The 26,735-nt window shown below is 41.7% G+C and overlaps 1 protein-coding gene across 5 annotated transcripts in view; it reads right to left on the reverse strand.

The window, feature by feature from the left end:
* B3GALT1 (beta-1,3-galactosyltransferase 1) overlaps positions 1-26,735 on the reverse strand; it is a 440,553-nt gene that overhangs the window by 357,881 nt on the left and 55,937 nt on the right. The window contains exon 1 of one of the 5 annotated variants that reach the window (XR_013545772.1): positions 12,529-22,573. The exons of the other annotated variants lie outside the window; for them this stretch is intronic. The gene's annotated coding sequence lies outside the window, so the exon portion shown is untranslated. Of the gene's footprint in view, positions 1-12,528; positions 22,574-26,735 lie in introns of those variants that run through there. 5 annotated transcript variants of the gene reach the window in all.

Raw genomic sequence — 26,735 nt, forward strand, 5'->3', positions numbered from 1 at the left:
ACACCCACTCCGAAAGAAGAGACAGAAGCAAAGAGAAGAGTCCAAGGTGCAACAACATAACAATAGTCTGAACACAAAGCCTTTCCTCTCATGGGTGTGTGTGTGTGTGTGGATCCGGGGAGCTCAATAATGAAAGTTGTGTACTTGTATATCACTTGGGGTTCCCCAGGTACACAACAATCACTTTCCTGAGTCTCATTTGTCATTCCAGATCCACTGGCACAGGGCCAACTGTATTCATTGCTACAGGGAATTATGGCTCTTTCTCAGCACTTCTGAATATAGAAAAGATGTCTGGATGTGGGGAGGAAAATTAATTCAGTAAATCCTTGTGCCCTACTATTTCTGACCATTGTCATAAAAACTCAGTTAATACAATGACTGAGCTGCAAGTATTAAGTTAGGTAAAAAATTCAAAATATACAAAGATACTGTAAGGGCCTGATCTTGTCCTCTCTTGCATGGTGGCAGTAGAATGAAAGACTATGTATTGCAGCTGTAGGAAAAGAGAACTCTTGATCCTGCCATTAGGCAGAATTAGACAGCAGCCTCGGGCATCAAGTTTTGAATATCATGAAAGGACGGTAAAGTGTTAGGTCAAACTATATGTTACAGAGATTCCACCACTAGAAGAGAGAACTCCTTAAGTGCTGAAAGTGTCTGATTATCACAGCTCCTGTAGTTTGCAAATGAGGTTGCTTTTTTAGAGATTGGTCATTGGGAAATAAACACAGCCTTCATTTGCAAGAGTAATTATTCAGTTATGAAGGTCTGACTGAACTGTGTCTCTTGAACACTAACAGATTTCAGCTTCTAATGTAGTCTGACCTTTAGTGGCCTATTATTACACTTTTGTTGATGGGAAGGGGGGGGGAGAAATCAGCCAATCCCTGACTTTCCCTTTCTTACCTTTTCTAGTGTTTGTCCCATTTGTCTAAAGTTCTCCCCTTATTTTAAAATTGTTTTTATTTATATTGTCATATTATTGTTGTAAGCCGCCTAGAGTGGTCTTAATCGACTAGATAGGCGGGATATAAATAAAATAAATAGAAAAATAGAAAAAATTTAATGCCTCATGTGCCAAAATAACACGGTTGGCTTTGGGAGCACAGCATCATGCTGTCCTTCACTTTGGACAGTAAAACAACTGGGACTAACTCAGCTAGTCACCCTAACTGGGTGCTGGTCTCTAAAATCCATGAGTGTTCTTGCTTTATGCACCAGGCAAAGAGCGACCCCTTTCAGAGAGGGAGAGAAAAGGACATCTTTCTAAGGGCACAAGAGAGGTTCCATTTTAATATTGCTGTTAAATGCAGACAAAGACTTGAACAATGTCGCCCCACTTAAGGATGCTCCTGTAGCTGTTGCTGCAACATAAATACAGTAATTCATTCCCTGACAGGGGTTTATCACTGCTATGGTTGGGGAATATACTAGATCAAGAGGTACTCATTAGCATAAAGATGTTGTGACAGAGAATGATGCCCCACGTAGAAGAAACCAAAGGACTGCTTGCCACATTCCTTAACTAGAGGAAGGCGGATTTTTCTTGTAAGTCAAAGATGGAAAACTTTAATCTATCTAGCTGTTTAGATCTTTGCCACCCACCAGCCCCATCCAACACAGCCAATGGTAATGGCCTGTACCTATCCTGGTCTGCCTATTCCAACTACGTACTCTGAAAAGTTTTACTCTGAAAGACGGCCTAAAATGAATGAATGAATGAATGAATGAATGAATGAATGAATGAATGAATGAATGAATGAATGAATGAATGAATGAATAACCATTTGGGAGCTTACTTCCTTGCTTTTCATTTCCTTCAGCTCCAGATTACTTCTCAGTGAATTCAAAGAAGCAACTAAAGCTTGAAACTAGTTGAGGGGCTCTTATTTGAGCACAATCATGACAAACAGATGCTCTGGACTATATTCTGAAGCACAAGATATCAGAGCTTTCAGGATTTATCCAACCATGCAGATGCTCCAAATATTCACACGAATTCGTATTTTAGTTGGGTTTTCACCATGCCCGTAAAAGAGAGTTTTCTGTGGCAACATTAATATGCAAAACATGTTGCCCTGGATGTAATAAAATTATAATGAAAGCTACCCTAGGAATATTTTTCTGAATGCTGTGACACATACATTTTTAAACAATAGAAGGCGCTTACAACTTTTGAACATTAGATTTGGGCCACATTAAGTGCATACGCACATGCACACGCACACACACACAGAAAACCTGCATTTTAAAATAAGACTCTTTCTCAACAACTTTTTATTCTAAACCCACCAATTCCTTTGGGGTGGAAAGGCAAAGTATAGCTTGAATTAAAGCAAATACATGGCTCCCTCTTTAAAAATATTATAGCGCCATCATTGCAATGAAGACTTAAGCTGTGGTTGCACATGGGGTGGGGGAATGGGGGAATGGGGGGTCTTCTGCAGTGACTCTTGCCAGCTTTGCTTCAAAGCTATCCAGCCCAATAAAACATTTGGGGACAACCTACAAAATGCCATCAGGAAATCTGCAAATTTGCAGACATCGAAATCAGAACTTTACAAACTTATGGATGTTGTACACCCAATAAATTAGGCTGGAACTTTATAGTTCTGAAGGATGAACAACAACAAAAGATGGATTTTGGAAGACATTTCTTTCTTAGATGTAAATTCTTTTATTTTATTCTGTATGGATCACATAGCTCCTCTTTATTTCAATGGAATTACAAGGACACCAAGAAAGAGTCCCTCCCAACCACTGTACCAACAAGATGCATGGATTCTCAACATCTGTAGAGCAAGATTGCAATCCCTAGGTGATATTATTTTTACTTTAATCTGACCCCAATTGGCTAAACCTTAGTGAGCTTACTAAACCATCAGCCTAATTCCCAAACTCAGGTTTTCTCTATCACCCCTCACTCCCTGGCCAAGCAGAAACATGTCCGTTTCAAAGAAAGGCCAAATGGGGAGGGGTGTGTTTGTGTTTGCACATGGCCTGTGCTTTTTTCTTTGAAGAACGGGAGTGTGACATACAACCCACTGCTGCCTCAGCTGTAACCTTAAAACAGCAACCACTGCTTCCTGTACAGGCCCATTGGGGGAGAAAGAAGCCTCTGCTTTCTCAGAAGGAATGGCTGAGACTATTTTTTACAAGAAAGAAAGAAAGAAAGAAAGAAAGAAAGAAAGAAAGAAAGAAAGAAAGAAAGAAAGAAAGAAAGAAAGAAAGAAAGAAAGAAAGAAAGAAAGAAAGAAAGAAAGAAAGAAAGAAAGAAAGAAAGAAAGAAAGAAAGAAAGAAAGAAAGAAAGAAAGAAAGAAAGAAAGAAAGAAAGAAAGAAAGAAAGAAAGAAAGAAAGAAAGAAAGAAAGAAAGACCCACTTGTGCCCTCCCCAGTTTTGAAATGGTGGCAGTGGAGATGAGAAATGGCAGTGGGGAAAGTAGAAAGATGAGCAACAGGACCTTGACAGCGCTGCCATGTTGGGCAATGACCACAATGGTCTTTTAATGCCATTTTATGGTGGGGGAGGTGTCACAGTTTACTTGGTTATTTTAAAAGGGAGTTGTGACTCAAAAAAGGTTGGGATCCACTGTTCTATATAATGCACAGAAAATCAAGTCTTGTTGGTGCTTGGAAAAGTCGCTTTATTGAACTACATCTCCCAGAACACACCAGCCAGCATCGCCTGCATAAGACACAATGAAACTTACTTCTGAATAAACAGGTACAGATATGAGAAGACTGAAAGCCTCTCATTAGACTTTCTTCCCTAGCCTCCTTCCCCCCCTTTTTTTCACAAAAGGTGATCAAGCATTTAAAAAAGAAAAGATTTTGACATGGCACAAGATGTGAGCTTCTACTGAAAGGATATGCCACCAGGGGCACCTAAAAGAACCCTCCGGATTGTATCCAATCATATATTTATGTAGGTTTCTATATAAACCATTGTAAGATGTGACCACAGCAAGAGATGTTAAATTATATTTTATTACCAAAGCTCTGGGGAATTACCATACTTAAAAAGGACAGAGTGATAAAAATGAATGATGTTAGGTGTGCTGGCACCTACTGCTTTCATTCTTGTTTGAGAAAGTACCAAGGCAATGCATCCAGAAAGATTTATTAGTCCGGCTAGTAAATTTCAAAAGAAATAAAAGGTGGAATTACATTCTTTTCTTTTTTCAAAAGTGCACAGACTTAGTGGGATTCTAGTGCCGTTACAGGAAATCAAAATCAATCCACAGCACTTTTAAACACAAGTGAAACTATAATATAGTGTTGACAGGGGGAGGTGGAACCCAGTAAATTTATTTTCTATGCCAATGAGAATTTTGTAAGGAAGAAAACCTTGTAAGGAAGAAAACCTCCTTTCATTTGTTTGATGGATATGTTCTATCAATGCTTCCTGGGGTGGTGGCTGCCGTTGACTACTGTAGGTCTTCCAATATGTCCTCCAAACTCAACATTCTTCAGGTGTCCCTCCTCCATGTCCCCCACTCCAAGCCTCCTTGTTGAAGTCAAGACATAAAAAGTCTATAGCACATTCCTTAGCCTTCACTTTCCATGTTTTGGACTATAACCTTGTCATAACTATCAGAACACCCACATCTCATTAATTCTCCCTACCTATTGCAGTCCACACCATACCCTATCCCGCTCTGTTCTCAAAACTTAGGGCCATTTTTCTTTACAGGGGAGAAGGCAACATAGACAGGAAAGATCTGTGAAAACCGTTTGCCCCATTCCATCGTGGCAAGACCACCGATGGAGACAACCTAGTAAACACACAAATCTCTGGGGTCAAAGGTGGGTTGCCTTGGGACGGCAGAAACAACAAATTGTCCTCTGGCACCTTAAATACTAAATGCAGGAGCAGTGGTGTAGTCATGGCATCGCACAGGGCTCCAAAGGGCCAGCACTTTGTTTACAGCCACAACCTTTCCGAGTCACTCCCTATGAGTTTTGTAGGATCTCTCCCTCCATTCTGTCCCCATCAAAGGTAGCCACCATCCCATGGCTCTTTAGACTGGACCCTCCTTCAAAATCACCGCCCCATTGCGCCTCATAGGGATTTCCCCCTATTCGTGCCCCTTCACCTCAGAAAACTTTCCTTTCGGGATGGGGAAGGAGTTTTGTCCTACCTCCTCTCTCATGTGCCGGCCGGCCTGCCTAGGATGTTTAAGATGGCTGGATGCTGCTTGGTTTTCTGCACCCCAGTCTTTCTCAGTGTCCATGCACAAGGCATCAACTAAAACCCAGAGAAAGAACCATCCTGCAACTCACTCATCAGGCTACTTGGAAAACTTTGTTTCTCTATTTAAATTCCCCCAAATTTCTCTCTCTCTCTCTCTCTCTCTCTCTCTCTCTCTCTCTCTCTTTCTCTCTGTGTGTACAGACAGATGTGCATTTTGCAGTGTCCAGCTGGTGAGTCCAGGAGAAGGAGGATGGGGCAATACAGAAGCCTGGGGGTGAGTGGGAAACCCAGGACAGCTGCTGGTGGCGTATTTTATGAGCTATGCAAGAAGGAAGGGGGTGGTGGTCTTTGGATGGCAGCTTCTCCCTTCCCTCTCCATAGACTCCTGCCCCCTTCACACAGCTGCAACTAAGTCATAATGCAGAGTGTGTGAACGTGGAGGGAACCACACTACCTGCAATCACATGACTGACCTGGAGGTTTTGCACCTTGAATGCCACGTTGTAAGGTGCACAAACTGCCCATGGCTGCCAGATGGTTGGTATATCAATCAATCAATCAATCAATCAATCAATCAATCAATCAATCAATCAATCAATCAAACAAACAAACAAACAAACAAACAAACAAATGGTTTTTATTCTTTGGGAGAACAAGGAAAAAGTAGATACAAGTTGCCACCCAACACATTTGGAGAGTCCTAGTCCGGGGGGGGGGGCGAAGACTGGTGTATTGTACATTTAATGGTAACAGTAGTTGTTTTAGAAACAGAAAAGCAAAAGAGCAGACCTATCAGGATCAATAGACTCAATTAAATTTATTAAGTTAGTATGCTAGAACAAGGATGATAAGGGCTATTAACACTTACAGCTTGAAGATTCTCAGCTCCGAAAGGCAATTCCCCCAAACTCTTCAAATACTTCACTAAGAGTTTGTTTTCTCATCTGAACACTGTTCCGTTGGCACGCACTCTGCTCCCTTTAGTGCTGCTTTATGAAGCCTTTCCAAAGCGGAATTGTTAGTAAGTAGGCTGTGTCGAAATGTCAGAAAAGCAGCTCCTGATAGAGAGCCAATTGCCACCACTTATTTGCAAGGAAACAACGCGCACAAGGTCTATTGTGGATTGCATTATTTGGAACTTCAATTTACTCTGCAGCTAATTCACTAGGTCAATAGCCAAGAACTCAGCTTTCCCACTGAAGGAGAAGGAAGAAACTATACTACAAGACAGGCTCAAGAAAACATGGTGAACTTATTCTTACTGACACTGTGTTGGAGAATGGAGTGGCAATAACTGTAAAAATTCTTAAGTTAGACAACCAACATCACAAATTGCATATGGACTGATATGGAATGATAGCTTTCTTTCTTAGCTTTCTTTCTTCGTTTCTCTCTGTTCCCCTTTAGAAATTAATTAGGCTCCTGAGCGTATCACAGCGAGGAGTCAGGCTCTGCACTTCTCCAAGCCCTGAACGCCAATGCTCAGCCTTTTTCTTGAATAAGATTCAGGAGAAAGCATGTTCACATGCACATGCGCACACACCCTACACTGGCAAACACAGTATTGCAAGTAACTAGTTAAAAGTAACCAGCTAATTATAATTCCTTTCCTTAACAACTAAAGGATAACTACAATACTCTGTGATTGTAACTCAACAACGGATAACTTCAATCTTCTGGCAATGTAACTGTAGCATTTTATCTTCATTAGTTGCTTTTATGACGACAGGGAGTTCTAAGCCAAAAAACCAACTTTTCCAAAACCGGCTTGGGATGACTGGGACGCCAACAAAGGCCTTCCACTTGGGTCCTCCACCTTTACAGTTGCAGTCTAAAATATTACAGCAACAAGACTTTGGAGGTTTGGGTTGTTTTGTTTTGCTGTTCAAAGGTTAATGAAGTGAAGCTGTAGCCTCTCCGGAACATTACTTTAACGGCACAGGAGCAAGCCTCTGCTTACCCACAGTAGCTAAATGGCAGCCAAGGATGAGAAAAGCAACACCAGCAGGTGTGAATGCTATGGCGTGGAAGCCCTGCCGGAAGGTTGAAGGAGTGCTAGGATGCTTATTACTGATAAAGGTCAGTGGAAACATTCCTCTTTCTCCCTCTGACCTTGTCAACTGCCTGCCAAGCAGCAATCCAAGCAAGAAAGAAGCATGCAGAGCATCAGGCTGTCAATTCCATCAGCAGCAGCATTATATATACCTGTCCACCTAAAATGCTACTAATAATGTGAGTATCCCTGCTTCTAACTGGAAGAACAACAACAACAACAACAACAACAACAACAACAACAACAACAACAACAACAACAACAACAACAACAACAACAACAACAACAACAAAATAGCTACGTTGCTCTCCTTGCACCACCCAGGTGGTGTTTGGAAAGACAGAAGTGAGCCTGAGAACAACCAGACCAATTTCAGTTCGATACATTGTGCTCTATCAAACTGATAGTGAGCATTTCCTGTCCAAGCACTCCTTTCTCTTCGTCCTCTTTAAACTCTTAATACAGTGGTGCCTTGCTTGACGATGTTAATCCGTTCCAGCAAAATCGCTGTAGAGCGAAATCATCGTCAAGTGAAATAAAAAAGCCAATTAAAATGCATTGAAAACCGTTCAATGCGTTCCAATGGGCGAAATACCTTCTTGTCCAGCGAAGATCCTCGATAGGGTGGCCATTTTCTGCTCCCTGTAGAGCGAAGAATCCGTCCCTAACACAGCGGGGAACCATTTTGCACAGTGGGCGGCCATTTTGGAACCCCGACGATCAGCTGTTTTGATCATCATAAAGCAAAAAATCGGTTCTCGAAGCAGGGAACCGATCATCGTAAAGCAGTTTTTTCCTATCTAAACATCGTTTTGCTATCGCAAAAGCGATCGCAAAAAACTAATCGTTAAGCAGATTTGTCGTGGAGCGGGGTAATCGTTAAGCGGGGCACCACTGTGCAGATGAGGAGTGCAAACAAGGACAGAGCCACAGTTTGCAACCCTGGTCTGCTGTTTTCTGGTTTGGATATAAGAGGAACCTTTGGCTCAGCAAAAACCCAGGCCTATTGTATCAAAGTTTCTGAGAGAATAAAGGACGAAAGGAGAGGAAAAAATGCATAGGCACAATACACCAGGCATTTTATTGGCCTGAGATTGTTCTGTATGAACTCAAGCAGGAGATGGAAAGTGGAAGAGTATTTCCTAGTTGTACTTCTCCTGTGTAAGAAGGCTACTTTGAATGTGCCAAGGTTTTGTTAGCTGGCTGGAGAGCTCAGCAATACATGGATATTGTTTTTGGCAATACATGGATATTTTTTCCAATAAATACTGTGCTGTCATTCATTCCCAGGAAGTGGCCTGAGAAAAATGGGTCTCAGATTTACTAAAGCCACTGTGGTTGACAATGTGGCAGCTCCCAGTCATATGGTGGTAGCCCAGCCCAGCTGATCCCCTGTCCTGGCATGGTTGCTCCATGATGCGGCTGGGGATGGTACCGGGATACACCAGGGGGCCGATGCAGGCCAGGTGAGGTCTGTCTATCTGTCTGTGTTTATTAATCAACCATTTATTCTTTGTAGTTACATGGGGGCGGGGTAAGTGCTATATACAAATGTTGAACTACACAGAGGTCTGGTGCCCCTAACCCCAGCACTGCTGAACAGGGAAGTGTATTCTCCTGGAAAACCCTGGAAAGGGTCACTATAAGTCAGAATTGATATGACCGCACACAATTATTATTGCTAAGGTTTTTGTTTGCTGTTTGATCTTAGGAAAAGAGAGGCTGCCTTCAACAAAGGTGCAGAAGGAATAATGTCAGGATAGTTTCCAAAAGAGCAATCGTATTAGCCTGTGGTACCTTAGAGATGACCTTAAAAGTAGGAGCTTCACCCGCAAAAGCCGGTTTCGTCTAATATGCCAGACCTTTAGGTGTGTGTTCTCCACTGCTTTTGCCATTTCAGGAACTTGCGCTATCACAGGAGTTTCATGTTTAATTTTCCTTGATTTTCTGTTTACTAAATGATATGTAAATTGCACTAAATTCTATCAAAGAGAGACAGCTGCCGTAGCGTAACTTGTTATCAGAGGCAGTGCAATTAAGAAAGTTAGAGAATGCAAGCTATCATTTACTGAGTTGTAGTTTAATCAAATGGCACCCACATAACAACTCTTCAAAGAAATCTTTATGTAAGAAAAGTTGGAATGTAAGCAGCAAAAAAGAAAAAGAAAAGAAAAAGAAAAAGAAAAGAGAGCATCTTGGTAGACTAACAACCAGATCAAATAAATTGATTGTGAGACAGTGCTGCATGGAAATTTGTTGTAAGTGTTTTCAGGAAAGCACACATCAATGTCTGGCCTCTTGCTATTCCACACTGCTCATTCTGTGCTTCTTTGCTGCATGGGAGACAAAAATCTCACACTAGAGCTTTCCCTGTGCAACGGGGGCTGTAGGACATAGAGTCTGGCAACTCTTCTCATTTTGTGAGGGGCTCCTTGGCAGAATATCTTGATCCCTTTCTCCGCATGCCTCACTAGGCCTCCCGGATGCTGTTGGTCTGCAAAATTTCTGCAAAATGGCACTCCAAGCATTGTTCGGGACTGGTTACTTTGAAATAACAGTAAGCCAACTCTGAGTACTCTGTACCTTAAAAAACCAGGAAAAGGTCACTCTAAGTCACACTCAACTTGATGATGCATTACTACTACTACTACTACCACTACCACCACCACCACCACTACCACTACCACTACTACTACTACAGCCATCTACAACAGTATGAACTTAACTGGCTATTAAGATTTGCCTCAGAGATTTGCCATTTATAGGCTATAAAATCTGGTTGAACAAGGCACTTATAATGCTGGTCCCAAGCGTGAATACCTTGCACAGTTCCAATTTTGCAATGAGCTTTTAAAAACCATTTCCATCAGTGTATTTTTATTCCATTTAGGTCTGTTGGCCTCTGCTCTTTCCCAGAGATCTATAGAGGTTTCATATCCATTTTTCAGGTGTGTCGTTTTAATTTATTCTCTCTTTTTAACAGACTTAGGTTTCTAAAATGACTTTTATGCTGCTTTCTGCTTACAGCCTATAGTTCTGTTCTTATTTATATCTTTATTTCTCTGTTTATAAATATTTTATGTCTTCTAAGGATGACATGCTAAAAGCAGCCTATAACAGACTGCCAAAATAAATTCTGCGGCTAAATAATGCAACATCGGCAAAAATGGCTCTTCTTACTGCCCTTTTAGTTGCTTGAAACACCTCAGACTATGTTACAGGTAGAGGGGGCTTGGCACCGAAAGTTTGGGCTGTGTGGTACTCAAAGCCAAGTCTTGAGTCTTCCCAAGCTGTGGGATCCTGGCGGGTGCCCTAGAACAGTGGTCCCCAACCTTGGGCCTCCAGATGTTCTTGGACTACAACTCCCAGAAGCCTTCACCACAACCTCTGCTGACCAGGATTCCTGGGAGTTGAAGTCCAAGAACATCTGGAGGCCCAAGGTTGGGGACCACTGCCCTAGAACGTTGGGTTCTTTTGCTGGTCCTTAACATCAAGTAGGCATGGATGTGCATGTGTGGGTTTCACTGTCAGCATGGTGTGGAAACATACTCATTTTTTAATTTTCCTTTTACTGAGCAGATATCCATGAAGTAAATAGTTTCAGAAACAAAATACAGTACAATGTTAATAAGATGCGCAAGTTTATGAAATAAACTGTACCTAACCAAAAGGCCAATTCTTCTACTTTCTCATTAGTCAAACACTGCTAGCTCAGCATATTTGAGACATTTCAATTTATTAAGAAGTAAATGAGCCCATTTCATCTAGGAGATCTGAAGTGTATTTACAACTCATTTTCTCTATGTATTATTTTCCTCTTGGGAAAGCTTCTTGGCTCAACTTACTTAAAGAACTGGATAGATATTGGTATCTCTTCGTAAGAGTGATACTGCATCTTCCTCTTTGATCTACTTTCCATCTGATTCTGTTTACAATAACATGAGCTATTTATACAAAGATGTATTTGATAGGAATCTGAATATTTCAAGAATTCAGCTCGCACATACTCACCCATCACATTTTTTCCATTTGAATAATTGGGAAGTAATTTTACTTGTTTCTGAATCAAATTTATGAGTGAAAGGATACTGCTTCTGTACTACTTTGCTAGAATCCTGTACGGATAGCATAGATTTGTAAAAATGTCACTGACTGGGTAACCCAAGATGAGCTAATACAGTGACGCCTCAACTTACATACATCCCTACTTCGACATACAACCAGCTCCGGCTGCAAAATTTTGCTTTGACTTGTGACTGGAGCTTCGATTTGCGACCAGGAAAGGCAGGGGGAAAAGGCGGGAAATTCGAAGGTGCTGAAGAGGCTCTGCTGCTTTGTAGCTCTTTTGCCCCAACGATTAGGGAAAGGGATGCAGCGGCGGCCCAATGCGGGGAAGCTGAGCCTGGCCAGGATGATCCGGCTGCTCACCTCACCATGGGCTTCTACAGCAGGGCTGGCCATGGCGGAGGGTGAGGCCAGGGTGAGCAGCCGAAGCATCCTGGCCAGGTTCAGCCTCCCAGTGCTTGGCCACTGCCGCCGCCATACGAGCCCGCTGGGGAGTGAGTGTGATCAGAGGAGGCTTTGGATTGGTAAGGTAAGCTTGCAGTGTTTCGTATTTTTTAAAAAAATCGCATTCCCATGCATTTCAATGGGAAATGGTGCTTCAACTTACAACCATTTCAACTTACATCCATCTTCTGGAACGGATTATGGTTGTAAATCGGGGCACCACTCTATCTCCTTTGGAAAAACAGACAAAGAAGCTATTGTAAAATGGAGTAAAAGGGACATGTGGGGTGATAAGTTGTTTAAAAAAATTCTTGAAATTAGCAGAAGGATTAACAATTCTACCATCAACCAATGTCCAAGTTCTACTCTAGCTCACTTTGGAAGGAAATCTTACAACCTGGATGTGTACCATTAACAGCCAAGACACAAGTAAGAGTGACTTCCAAACACAATTGCAAAATTTTGTGCTGCTTTCAATTCTAAGCTTGCCAGGTAGCCAAGTTCAAATGAAAAGCCTATACCTGTCTATTCATGTGATCTGGGACTGCATGTACCTCCCACTCATTGGCACCTTCGGAATTCCCCCAAAGCATCCTCTGTCCCTTCTGTTGCACGAAGCAAGTGGGGTGGCCCTTCTTTGTCTTGAAAACAATATTTCCCTTTAAAACAAGGCACATATTCTGGGCACATCTTGTTAATAAGAAGATTTATGCTGTCATAGACCTCCTAAAAGCATTCATCTACATATATAAAAAAGTGCGCACACACCTTGTTTCAATGGCAAACGTCTTGTCTTAGCGTAAAATAATGCTGTCCCACTGCTTTTTGTGGTGAGAGGAGGGGATCCTTGGTGTGTCTGTAGGAAGCAGGAGGGAAGGGCGACGTAGCCAAAGTCACCACTAGTGTCTGAAATAAGCTTATCCCACATATAAGTACCATACATTTCAACATACAATTTAGCCATGTACTACATTAAAACCATGTAGCACAAAGACAATAAATAATAAGCATATGTAGTATCGAAACACCAGCAAGTCTGAGATGATCATCTTTTTGCAGACACTACACTCGGCATTCAACTCCACAACTTATATAAAATATTTATATCCCGCCTTCTATCCAAAGATCTCAGAGCAAGCTACAGGCAATAAAACAAGATTAAACAACCTAAAAGCACTCCAAACAATATACACAGAGTGTACTAAAACAGAAATCCAACCCTCAGTCAAGAACGATCAAGGATTTGATGAAGAGCGAAGCTTTAACTTGGCACCAAAATGAGGCCAACATCGGTGCCACCCTGACCTCTAAGGGAACGGCATCCTACAGCTAAGTGCCACCATTGCAAATACCTTTTCTCATGTCTCCACAACATGTGCTGTTCCTTAGGCTATTGCATGTAGGTATGGGAAAAAAATATTTTAAAAACTTATATGGTGCCCCCCTCCTATGTTTTTTCTACTGACAAAATATGAATGTACACCAAATTTCAGGTCATTTGGTAATGTTTTGATCCCGCCCAACACGATTAACTGATTTAGTTCATAAATCATCATTTTCCTACACTAAAGAGCATGCCAAAAATATTTGTAATATAAGACAGTTTATTATATAGAGAAGACAAACTACTTATGTAGTAACTAACAAGTTTGGTAATAGTATACTCACAATCATATCAAATCACTTTACTGGATTTAAGGTTTTGTGAAGGAGAATGTTAATTTCTTAAATGTCTTTTTTTGAAAGTTGGGAATTCGTTTGCGGTGATATTCGACCACATGCAATAAAAACTGTTTTTGTGTTTCATCGTTGGTAACACTAGTTGAGAAGTCTTGGATTAGTTTCACAGCCCGTTACGCCAGATCATTCACCACTTTGACATGCTGCACTTATGTCTCAGCTTCTTGGTAATTGAGATAATTATGCCATTCACTAACAGGTTTTCCTAGCCAATTCCATGCTGTGAAAGAAGAACCAGGATTTTTTTTTTAATTTTAATTTTTTTAATTTTTCATTTCTAAAGAAAAGACAACCCATCATATTACAAATAATAAATACAAAGCTTAACATAGTAAACTGTCATCTTACACTGTTATATAATTTAACTGTTAACCAATTGCTATTCCCAATTCTCCAAATCACATTTACACCATTCCCCATCACGTCTTAAAGAAATATCGACCAGCAATCTAAATGCTCCAAATTGTTTTCCAAATCACGTGTCTCAAAAAAATTTTTATTGACATATTTTATTGGCAAGAACCAGGACTTAGGCCCAATAAGGGATGATAGTTTTGTACCGTGGCTCAGAATAGGAAAAGTTGGACGGCCCCTTTAAAACGCTTTTGGTCCAGGAATTCGGAGCAATGTTTGAGCAATCTGCTGCCATTCTGAAGAGGAAAGTCTTTTTGAAAATAGAGAGAACACAGCACATTCTTTGGTTAAATACCAGAAGTGCCTTTCCATGGCTTTTATGGCTGCATTTGCAACTTGTGGATCATGCTTACAATACTTGTTCAAGTCATGCCATAGCTTGAGATCATTATACACGGCATTGGCCCCAATGGATGAAGAGAGCCAGTTTTCAACGTAGAATAGTGCATTAAATTTGCATAGTGCTTCCAGGTTATTGACCATGGCTTTGTCATATCCTGCTTGAGCACTGAAAGCCAACATCTTTGCAGGATACAAAATGGATGGCATCCATCAAGCCTGATGCGCTGCTCCTAGTTTCAGCCAGTGTATTTGTCTTTCAGGTGTCTCACCAAGAAGTATTAACATCAATTCAGCACACCCAATAGTCAGCGTGAGGTAGCAAGTTCTTTCTATTTGGAGTAGAAAGTATTCTTTTCAGTGATTGTATAGAATTTTCCTTAGTGAGTTTCAATGACCTGTCTTTGATTTCTAGGGTCTTAAGATCAGCTTCTGTGTTAATAGTTGACCAAATAGAGTCCCTGAATTGAATGAAATTGGTGTTTTCAGGACCTGATGTTGCACCAAACAATTATTTGTGAACTGAACTCAGGAATCTTTCAAATATGTGATGCCAGCATAAACAACTTCTTGTCAAAGTGGTTTTCCAGCCAAACACAAGCTCCAATTTTCCATCCTGAGTTTGAAGCTGTAGTGTCAAAAAGAAGGGATCTCACATTATCTGAAATCTCCCACTTGTTTGCAAGGACAAACATAGTTCTTGCTTGTTCTTCTCCTGTTATGTTTGTAATTGCTGGGATACCAAGAACTTTGCCTTCTTCAAAGTCTGGCATACCAGACTTCTGGCATACCAGAATCCCTAGTCTTTCTTTGTTTTCTTTTTTGAAGTCTGGAACAAGTTTACCATCCCAATGTAGTGTTGAGTGCTTTGGTGCTGTGAATGTAGCCTTAACTACTTGTGCTGATGATTTCCTAACTTCTTTACCTGATGTCCATGTGCTTTTAATTGAAAGAGTTCCTTTGTCCAATGGAATTCCGCCTTCTGTAAGAATTGCTCCCATGAATGCTTTTTGTTAACGAGCTGATAGATTAAGCCTGTCTCCCATGGTTGATGTCCTTTTGTTTGTAAATGGATTTCTGGGTGGTGTTAAAGCAATTGATGGGCTTTTTCTATGAAGTGTTGTATTTGTACCTATTGCAGGAAGGAAATAGAAACTCTGGACCTTCAATTGAATCAGGTTGAGCATCCAAGCCACCCGAATCACTTGAATCAAGATAACCAACTAAACCAAATTTATCAAGTTCTAGAGTACTACTTGTGTTTATCTTGGTTGAAGCTTCTTTTTGGCGATGCTTCTCCCTCTCAGCACGTTCAATTTCTTTTTCATTATGAGATAATGTCCTCATAACTCTTGCAAAATGTCTTATCAAGACTACCTAACTCCATTTTTTGACATGATCTTTGATCTTCTAAGAATTGCACATCTTCCAGAATCATTTCTATAGTCCTACATCTGTCATGTTCTATAACAGCAATGGCATTGTCATGTGCTATGTCAAAGAGTAGAAGAGATTTGAGAAAGCTTTCACTCTCAGCTGGGAAGTTCTTCCTTGTTTTATGTTTCCAACGGTCTTCGTATCGCACAATTAATTTGTTGAGTTTTGCTTTGGAATGTCCTGCTCTGATAGGTGTCACAAGAATGCCAGATTGCTCCCAAAACTGTTCTGCCTTCAGGATAACAAATTTTATAACATCATCCCTTTTATCTTTCTACATGGGCCCACGATGGAGAAAAACAAAGTAGTGAAGCACATCCACATTGGTGGGCAGTTGAGATCCTTTTTTTGAGGGTCAAATCTTGCAGTATATTAACTATGAGCCACGCTTCAGACACATCTCTATCATCCTTTCTAAATACTGTGCGGTTCGGTGTGGATGAAATTGGAGGAACTACTTCCTGAGGTGGTTCTTTCCCCATATTTTCACTCATTGCTATCTTGGGTACAAACGTATAAAAGAGAAAGCAAAAAGTTTACAACTTGCTACCATGTTGTCAATGTCTGTTTTGAACAGAAAACTATTTTTGAGGTGAGTGGGGGTCAAAACATGGCCTACAGACCTCAACATTTGCAGGCGATTATGTTTCAGTAATGGTAACGATATGGCAGGGGTGCACAAGGAACATTTGAAAAAATAAATTTTTTTGCGTGGCCTACTGTTCCTAAAAACCAGGGATGAAGAAAGTTCCTTTTTTTGGATTCCTCTGTCCAGTTTCTTATAACTGTGAAAGTTGCAAGCTAATCTACAGTATTAGGAAACTGACTAAGGAAACTGTTCCTACATATACCCTGCAGAGGCAGCTACAATACATTATGTAGACATGCTTAACTCAAATCCAGCTCTGGTAAGATCACAAAGGGCATCCATCTAATGGGAAAGCAGGGGTGAGAATCTTGCATTCTCTTGATTTTGCAGAGAAGCCAAGAAAGGGAGAGAAAAAATTTCTTCCCACAGTAATTTTTCTTCTTCTTCCAAGACCTCTCTGCACATAAGGTTTTTTTTTTCCTCTTGAAAAATTTCACGGAATTTCTCAGAGGTTTCACGGCCATTTTATCTAGTAACGCCAGACTGCAAGGATTATTATAATTCCTGTACAAATTGGCATCTTTCCTGTGTGGGACTCACTAGGAAAGGCAAGAAGAAAAGACTGAGTTTTTTTTGTGGGTCCACTTAAGCCTTCCTCTGCTCCTGTGGTTTGGAAGGTGCTGCAAGCGGAATGACATGCTGCTCCAGCAGGTAAGGAGGGTCAATGACCTGGTTTTCTGCTGAGGTGACTGGATAAACTCGCAAATCTAACAAATTTTAACAAATCTAAGGTACTTTTGCATTTATTTAAAACAAGCACAGTGAATCCCATTCCGCGGCCTCATCATGGCATGGAGGTGACCTAGGGCTCTGAAGAGCCATGCCAGCAGAAGGACATGCTTGGGTAGGTTCTATGACACTGGCAAAGCTGGGAGCACCACCCTGGAGACAGTGTGCTTATCTGCTGCATCTTGGGATCAGCCTAGCTAGGTACAGAGGCACCAGGAAATCTGGCCGCCTGCTGTTGAACTGACCACAACGATTATGGACATGCTGAGACCTGTACCCATGGAAGATCCACCTTCACCAACCCAATCAAGGTACTTCTTAAAGCATGCCATTTTACATACTAAGCTATTCATAGTGTTTTTAACACCCTCAACAGCTGTTAAGTAAGTTTAGAACTGCTAACAAGATTATGGATTGCACATATTTCCATGTAATTCCTGTTAAATACATGGGAAATAAATATGTGAAATGGAGCATCTTTTTCTTTTTTTCTCTCTCTCTTGGTTTCAAAGTTTCTGGAAAGTCTGCATTTCTTGAAACAGGCCAGATACAAGCAATCTTCTCTGGAGGATGAGGCAGGATTCAGAAGTAACATAAGTCACTTCACCCAGAATACATATTAAACGGGCAATTAATCTCACAGCCTGTAATGCATGTCAGCAGAAGTAAAGAGTGATGTTGTTTATGGGTTACAATGTTGTTCCATTGACTTTCTGAGGAGCTGAACACTTCAGTTGGCACTGTGATCTGTGGAAGTCTCTTTGGGGTTGAAAGCTTCACGGAATTTCATTGATAAAGATCAGAAGGAAGAGGGAGCATGTCAAGTGATTAAATGTCCTTTAGATTCACAGCAGCCTCATATCATAACTTCAAAGGATCAAACTGAACACTCTGCAAAATGAAAGATATCTCTTCCTAGAACAGGCCGAGCAAGTCTGGACACCCAGCAATGCAACGAGGCCATATTCAAATCACCTCTCGAAGAGAGTAAAAATCACATGTTCAACAGCCATGCTTATCCCATTTTCCATGCAAAGACTAGGCTGGATTTAAACGGTTCCTACACTTCGGGGCAGAGCTTGGAAGAAGCTACTTCCTGGCTTCCAACTGCCAGGGGCCCACAGGTGGTGAAGTCCTAAACAAAACCTAATTCCAAACCATATGCAGTACATTTCACCCATGTGAGAGAGGAGGGAAAAAACAGAACAAAACTGTCAGCAGTGTCTCCCCCCCACCCAGCCTTCTGCCTGATTGAAGGCCTCTGGTCTCCATCCTTATATCACTTGGACATTGACTGAAGTGCCCTTCAAATATTGGACTACCTTTCTGGGCAGAATACCGACTCTTGTGTAGGATACTGTATGTCACTCTTACATCAGTGGTTTCCAACCTTGGGTCACCAGATGTTCTTGGACTACATCTTGCAGAAATCCTGGCCAGCACAACTGGTGGTGAAGGCTTCTGGGAGTTTTAGTTCAAGAACATCTGGGGACCCAAGATTGGGAGCCACAGTTCTAGGAGAATCTGAGATTATCCAGGTGGGTTTTATTGTCACTCTAGACATGCCTGAAGTGTCTTGGAATTGGACTCACCCCAAAAACAACAGGGACTAAAATATTTATTGAGATTCAGAGGTCCTATGTTCTTACTGGCAATGGCTGGTTATTAATGGTCACCACTTTAACTCAAGGACAATATGCTCATTTTGTGAACCACGGCTTCAGATCCAACCAGGTGCCAGGAAAGTGATCTTTAATGAGTTGAACAAACCTCAAAAGGAACATTTGCAAGCCCTTAGCCAAGTGCTGGTCCTGTTTTAAATGCAGGGAAACTGCCAAAACAAAACCCAATCATAATTGTTCAAAGTTTGTCTGGGAATCCATTAAACCTCTACAGACAGTGAAAGTATAGAGCTTCTTCTTCCACTGAAATCTATAACGGAGGTGTTCCCTCTCCCCTTGTAGTAAAATGTTTTCTAAGGACAGAAACAAATGGCACCCTTCCAAAATATTTACAAGAAAAAAGATAGAACAGTACAAAAGGGGCAAGCCAGACACCCATGGGTCAACATGAGCAAATATATATTATTGGAACAGGTATTGATTCTTATGCAAGGGTGTGAGGAGTAGTTAAGAAATGTGATTGCACCTCAAAGAGCCTATGGTATTATCTAAGCCTTTTATAGCTGCAAAAAAAAAAAAAAAGAGTGTTGTGTTGGGAAGAGAACTGTAAGTCTTTCTACTTTATGGGAAAGCTGTAAACCTCAAGTACTGCCGAGTCAAATAGAAAAAAAAGATGGCTCAAATCATTTTCTGACCTGTCATGGAGGCTACAAAAATAGCTCAACATAATCACATTGCATCCTAAGGTCCAACCCACCATTGCCTGGAGTGCATCTTTGCCAACGATGTACACTTTGGCAGCTGGTGCCCACTGGGGCAGAGTGGCCAAAGGAGAGTAAAGCCAAAGGCAATGTTCGCTGAAGAGAATTGATTCTTATTTTGTTCCCTCCACCTCCCTTGCATTGACATTGCTGCAGAACTCATTAGCATTTAACATCTTGGTAAACTAAAAAAAATCATTCTTCCTCCTCCTCTTCTTCTTTGTTCAAGCCAACTTCCACAAATTGTGACCTCTATCAGCCATAGTTACAGAATGAGAAATGGTAGGCTGAAGCACAGGGTTTTGTAAAAGGCATGTGTTGAGGATGGATAAGTTTATACCCCATACCAAATGCAAAACAGAGAGGGACATGTCTGATAAAAGAAACTGGACAAACTCCTCTCCCTTAACTCAAATCTGATGCACATTAGTGCAAAACAGAAACAGATATACCATATTTTTCCGTGCATAAGACACTACTTTTCCCTAAAATCATTACACTAAAAATTGAGGTGCATCTTATACACGGAAGTAAGCTGAGAAGAGAACACAATGGCCTGTACCTTACCTCTGTAAACAGGCTTCCTTCAGTCACGAGTCTTATGGAGCTGACATCAGCTGATGCTGAAGAAACCAATTAGAACATACCTCGTTGGAGGTGGAGCCTGTAGGCAATGCTCAGATTCAACAGGGACTCCTAATGTCGGGGCATTCTGAGCCCAGAGGCTGAATCCTCAAAGCTAAGTTTTCTTAATTTTGGGGTTAGAAAAGTGGGGGGGACATCTTATAAACGGGGGCGTGTTACAAATGGAAAATTATGGTAGCATTCTGGGTTACCAGTGCAAGTCAAGGGAGGGGCGAGTGATCCGAATTTACAAATCAACTGAGATGTGGGACAAAGACTGAACTGGATGGAAGCACAGATGGCTCTGGACCGAATCAAGACATATTCCAAAGCCTCCAAATAGCCTGGGAACTAACAAGCCATTGCTGAAACTACACGTTAGAATACTTAAAGAGGTTCGTGCAAAATTATTTCACTGCATCTGTTGGAGTGTCCAATCGTCATGAGGTTCACTAGACTTAAATGAAAGGAGTAGAGGTGTGTATTTTTGTAGGGGTTTTTTTGGACTGCAACTCCCAGATTCTCCTAGAATTCCCCAGAGTAGAATTTTGAGTTTCAGCCAATCCATTAGGTGTTAAAAGTGACCACAAGAATACAAACACACAGCCCAAGTTGAATATTATATAAATAGACGTCCTTCAAGTTCCATGTGTTCAAACAGGATGCCAGAGGAAAAGCTGCCTGCAAAACATTCTCACTAATTCTTTTTAAGTCCCAAAGTGGCCGGGCTTTCCTGTTTCTCAGACTTTTCATTTGGAAAAAAAAATCACCCAAGGCAGAAAAAAATATAGGGGTCGGATGTAGCCACTGGGTAAACTAGTTCTATTAATCATCCCTCCTAGTATTCTTTGAAATAAATACAACGCTAAAAAATGTTTTTTTTTAAAAAAAAATACCTAATTCCAGTCTAATTTAATACCATGCTGAACAATGCTGATTTCAGTCGAGAGCAAAACACATCTATTTTGCTGCCAAGCTGACTGCCTGATGAGATCCAGCTCTTCTATGAATAGCATCTGTCAATTTGTCTTTTTCCTGCCAAACTGAGACACTTTAGAGCTTGCTGGATAGTTCAGTGAGTGAGTTATTTGGCTGCGGAGCCAGAGGTTGGGAGTTTGATTCCCCCACTGTGCCTCCTGCGAATAGAGCCAGCCTGGGTGGCCTTGGGCAAGCTGCACCCATTCCAGGGCGCTCGTAGAAGGCGGCAGTTGACTACCTCTGAGCATTCTCTATATGGAAAACTCTGAAAAGGATCACTATAAGTCAGAACTTTGACAGCACATGATGATGATGATGATGATGATGATGATGATGATGATGATGATGATGATGATGATGATGATGATGATGATGAAGAAGAAGAAGAAGAAGAAGAAGAAGAAGAAGAAGAAGAAGAAGAAGAAGAAGATCCTTTGGAATCCATTCCCATATTACAGGCAGGCCAGGAGTTCTTCAGTCGGCCTCCCAAATATAGACAGTAATACATAAATGTAAAGCAAATATTGGATATATCTTTTTCTGCATGGAGGGAGCACAACTTTTTCAGCCTCAGTTGCCACATTTTTTATTGAATGGGGATGTCTCTCTTCCTCTCCTGCACACAGTGGGTCCAATCCTGTTCACATAATTTTTTTTATGCCTGTCTAAAGTTGTATGCTTCTCTTCTATTGCACTGGTGAAGGATCCACTGTAAAACTGTATCGAAATGACAGTAATTCTGACAAACCATCTCTGGGTGCTTGTGTGTCTCTTGACATTTCTGCTACCATGAGTGCAGACACAGGGCCACTATCATGGACCTCTCAAAAGTCCTCACCCCGTGGAGGGGGGGAAAGCACCTGGAACACAAAATTGTGCCCCACCAAAGCCTTTGTGGGCTGCAACTCATGTTTGGAGATGACTTTAAAAAAAGGGGGGGGGCAGACATGGTCTTGAAAGGCGTTAGGTGTCCCTTCAAGCTTTAAGGGAGAGGAAAAATGGTGCTTGGACCTTCAGAAGTTGGCTGCTCCTGCTTGCCACAGGTGAACAAGATCTGAAACCCAATCTAGTGCAGATGAGAATTTAAGCACTTTCTCTTTAAACTTCTGAGTAGATGCAGCAGGGTCACAAAATTCTCTTTGCGTGGAAAGGGTCAAGATGGAAAAAAGCAATTAAACACCGATAGCTCCTAAAATCCCAAAGCCAGCACAGACCCTGTGCCCCTCAAATTCTAGGTGTCGTACTTCAAAAACCATAACAGTTTCTCTTCCTTTTGCATGCGCTCATCAGCAACTTAACAATGATGCACTCTGTGTACTCTGGGGAATATCTAGAACCACGAGGTTCTCTGCTACACAGCAGGAGCCTCGTCACACAGGATGTATAAGAGCCACAAACAAATTAAGAAGCTGCAATCTGCATGACACACATAATAGCATGGTCAGAAAATCAAGAGAACCTCAAGCTTAAAGCAGCAGAGAGCATTTTGGCCTGGCTCATCTGCAGTGAGTTTTTCCTACTGCTGATCCCCTAGTTCTGTGTGTGTGTGTGTTTAGTCGTTAGTCGTGTCCGACTCTTCGTGACCCCATGGACCACAGCACGCCAGGCCCTCCTGTCTTCTACTGCCTCCCGGAGTTGTGTCAGGTTCATGTTGGTTGCTTTGCAGACACTGTCCAGCCATCTCATCCTCGGTCGTCCCCTTCTCCTCTTGCCATCACACCTTCCTAACATCAAGGTTTTTTCCAAGGACTCTTTTCTTCTCATGAGATGGCCAAAGTACTGGAGCCTCAGCTTCAGGATCTGTCCTTCAAGTGAGCATTCAGGGTTGATTTCCTTTAGAACTGAAATCCAGGGGATTCTCAAGAGCCTCCTCCAGCACCACAATTCAAAGGCATCAATTCTTCGGCGGTCTGCTTTCTTTATGGTCCAGCTCTCACTTCCATACATCACGACAGGAAAAACCATAGCTTTGACTATTCGGACTTTTGTTGGCAAGGTGATGTCTCTGCTTTTCAAGATGCTGTCAAGATTTGTCATCGCTTTTCTCCCAAGAAGAAGGCGCCTTTTAATTTCGTGGCTGCTGTCTCCATCTGCAGTGATCATGGAGCCCAGGAAGATAAAATTTGACACGGCCTCCATATCTTCCCCTTCTATTTCCCAGGAGGTGATGGGACCAGTGGCCATGATCTTAGTTTTTTTGATGTTGAGTTTCAGACCGTTTTTTGCACTCTCCTCTTTCACTCTCATTACAAGGTTCTTTAATTCCTCCTCACTTTCTGCCATCAGAGTGGTATCATCTGCATATCGGAGGTTGTTGATATTTCTTCCGGCAATCTTAATTCCGGCTTGGGTTTCTTCCAGTCCAGCCTTCCGCATGATGTATTCTGCATATAAGTTAAACAAGCTGGGGGACAATATACAGCCTTGCCGTACTCCTTTCCCAATTTTGAACCACTCAGTTGTTCCATGACCAGTTCTAACTGTTGCTTCCTGTCCCACATATAGGTTTCTCAGGAGACAGATAAAGTGGTCAGGCACTCCCATTTCTTTAAGAACTTGCCATAGTTTGCTGTGGTCCACACAGTCAAAGGCTTTCGCATAGTCAATGAAGCAGAAGTAGATATTTTTCTGGAACTCTCTGGCTTTCTCCATAATCCAGCGCAAGTTAGCAATTTGGTCTCGAGTTCCTCTGCCTCTTCGGAATCCAGCTTGTACTTCTGGGAGTTCTCGGTCCACATACTGCTGAAGCCTACCTTGGAGGATTTTGAGCATAACCTTGCTAGCGTGCGAAATGAGTGCAATTGTACGGTAGTTGGAGCATTCTTTGGCACTGCCTTTCTTTGGGATTGGGATGTAGACTGATCTTTTCCAATCCTCTGGCCACTGTTGAGTTTTCCAAACTTGCTGGCATATTGAATGTAGCACCTTAACAGCATCTTCTTTCAAGATTTTAAATAGTTCAACTGGAATGCCATCACCTCCACTGGCCTTGTTGTTAGCCAGGCTTTCTAAGGCCCACTTAGAAAGTTCTACTTGTTCCCCTAGTTCTACTTGTGGAAAAACATTTCGTAAAAGGACATTGCTTGGAAAAGAGAGAAAGAATCTATAACAGAGTCAAGAGCCCTACAATCCTAAGGCTGATCTCTTCCTCCTCCCTCAGAATGCTTTTGAGAAATCTTGAGAAAATTGTTTTAATGATGAGGAAAATGTGGAGGCGTCTGCTCATCCTTATTTATGTTTCCCCATGCCAGTGCTCTTATGCACAGCTATTTTCAGAGGCATCCGTGGCAATAACCATACTGAGACAACAGCAGATACATAATTAAGTAGTAATTACAGCCTGTTGGTTCCCCAGGTGCTGTTTCCTGGTGCCAAAGAACAGAAGCGAAGGTCTCAATTGGAAAGCAGCCATTCCCCCTTTCTTCTTCCCTATCTCATCCTACAACCCATGGCTAAGTTAGGGGGAAACGGACAGTCCAAAATCAATCCTTTTCTCAAGTGGTGTCTTTCGAGGAATCCTACCGGTAGATCCTTGCTCGGATCATTTCATCCCTAGATAGCTACTCACTCCATAATTTGCATGGCAATGGAAATGTTCACTCATAAGAACTTATATCATTTAATTCCTCTTCTCTCTCTCTCTCTCCCTCTCTCTCTCATGCACACATAGAATCTGAATAATCCAAAAGGATTAAAATGCTAAGAACCCCTTCAATCCAGCCACACACATGCACAACAGCCATTACATAGGGGAGCCCAACGGTGCTTTTCAGCGCTTCAGAAGAAACTGGACTAAATCTACCCTTCCAAATCCCTCTCCTTTCACAAAAACAATTCTTTCTCTAGCTAGAGATATCACAGATAGAAAGCTGTTCCCATGCACATGTGGTGAGGTAGTCAATATTTCATTCAGTGCCACAAAGGAAATCTAAGTTACATTATATCAGAGTAACTTCTCCTAGACATACAGTTTTCCCAACTTTGGGTCCCCAGATGTTCTTAGACAACAACTACCAGAAATCCTGGCTAGCCCAGCCAGTGGTGAAGGTTTCTGAGATCTTCAGTTCAAGAACATCTGCAGTGACAAGCTTGGGACCCACTGCTTGCAAGAGTACGAGCTACACAGCACACCTTGCAAGCCACAAGAGAAAATTTGCTGTTTTTAGACATTAAAATCTCTTACCGATGTCCAGCTCTCACTTCCATACATCACTACTGGAAAAACTATTACCTTTGTCGGCAAGGTGATGTCTCTGCTTTTTAAGATCCTGCCTAGGTTTGTCAACGCTTTCCTCCCAAGAAGCAGGCCTCTTTTAATTTCGTGACTGCTGTCACCATCTGCAGTGATCATGGAGCCCAAGAAAGTAAAATCTGCCACTACCTCCACATTTTCCCCTTCTATCTGTCAGGAGGTGATGGGACCAGTGGCCATGATCTTAGTTTTTTTTTGATGTTGAGCTTCAGACCATTTTTTTGCACTCTCCTCTTTCACCCTCATTAAGAGATTCTTTAATCCTTCCTCACTTTCTGCCATCAGACTGGTATCATCTGCATATCTGAGGTTGTTGATAGTTCTTCTGGCAATTTTAATTCTAACTTGGGATTCATCCAGTCTAGCCTTTCGCATGATATATTCTGCATACAAGTTAAATAAGCAGGGAGACAATCTACAGCCTTGTCGTACTCCTTTCCGAATTTTGAACCAATCAGTTCTTCCATATCCAGTTCTAACTGTTGCTTCCTGTCCCACATATAGATTTCTCAGGAGATAGATAAGTTAGTCAGATACTCCCATTTCTTTAAGAACTTGCCACAGTTTGTTGTGGTCCACACAGGCAAAGGATTTTGCATACTTAAGGAAGCAGAAGTAGATGTTTTTCTGGAACTCTCTGGATTTCTCTATAATCCAGCGTGTGTTAGCAATTTGGTCTACAGTTCCCCTCCCCCTTCAAAATCCAGCTTGTACTTCTGAGAGTTCTTGGTCCACATACTGCTGAATCCTACCTTGTAGGATTTTGAGCATAACCTTGCTAGCATGTGAAATGAGTGCAAATGTACAGTAGTTGGAGCATTCTTTGACACTGCCCTTCTTTGGGATTGGGATGTAGACTGATCTTTTCCAATCCTCTGGCCACTGCTGAGTTTTCCAAACTTGCTGGCATATTGAGTGTAGTACCTTAACAGTGTCATCTTTTAAGATTATAAATACAGTACCTCAACTGGAATACCATCACCTCCACTAGCCTTGTTGTTAGCCATGCTTTCTAAGGCCCACTTGACTTCACTCTCCAGGATGTCTGGCTCAAGGTCAGCAACCACACTGTCTGGGTTGTCTGGGCCATCCAGATCTTTCTGGTTTACAGTAATTCCTCTGTGTATTATGCCACCTCTTCTTGGTGTCTTCTGCTTCTGTGAGGTCCCTACCATTTTTGTCCTTCATCCTTTGCATCTTTGCACAAAAATATGTCATTTATTGTGTCATTTTATGTCATATTACGCTATATTATGTCATGTCAATGTGACAACCCCAGACCTACTGGGATATGCCACAGTTTCACTAAGCTGCCACCAACCATTCCCTGTAAGGAGTCACACAGACCAGGAATGGATTTTTAAACAAACAAAGGAATAAGGTTTATTTAAACAACACACAGGGAAAATAAAATGATCAGGTGAATAAGA

This window comes from Pogona vitticeps, chromosome 1, assembly GCF_051106095.1.
Source record: "Pogona vitticeps strain Pit_001003342236 chromosome 1, PviZW2.1, whole genome shotgun sequence".
Classification (NCBI taxonomy): Eukaryota; Metazoa; Chordata; class Lepidosauria; order Squamata; family Agamidae; genus Pogona; species Pogona vitticeps.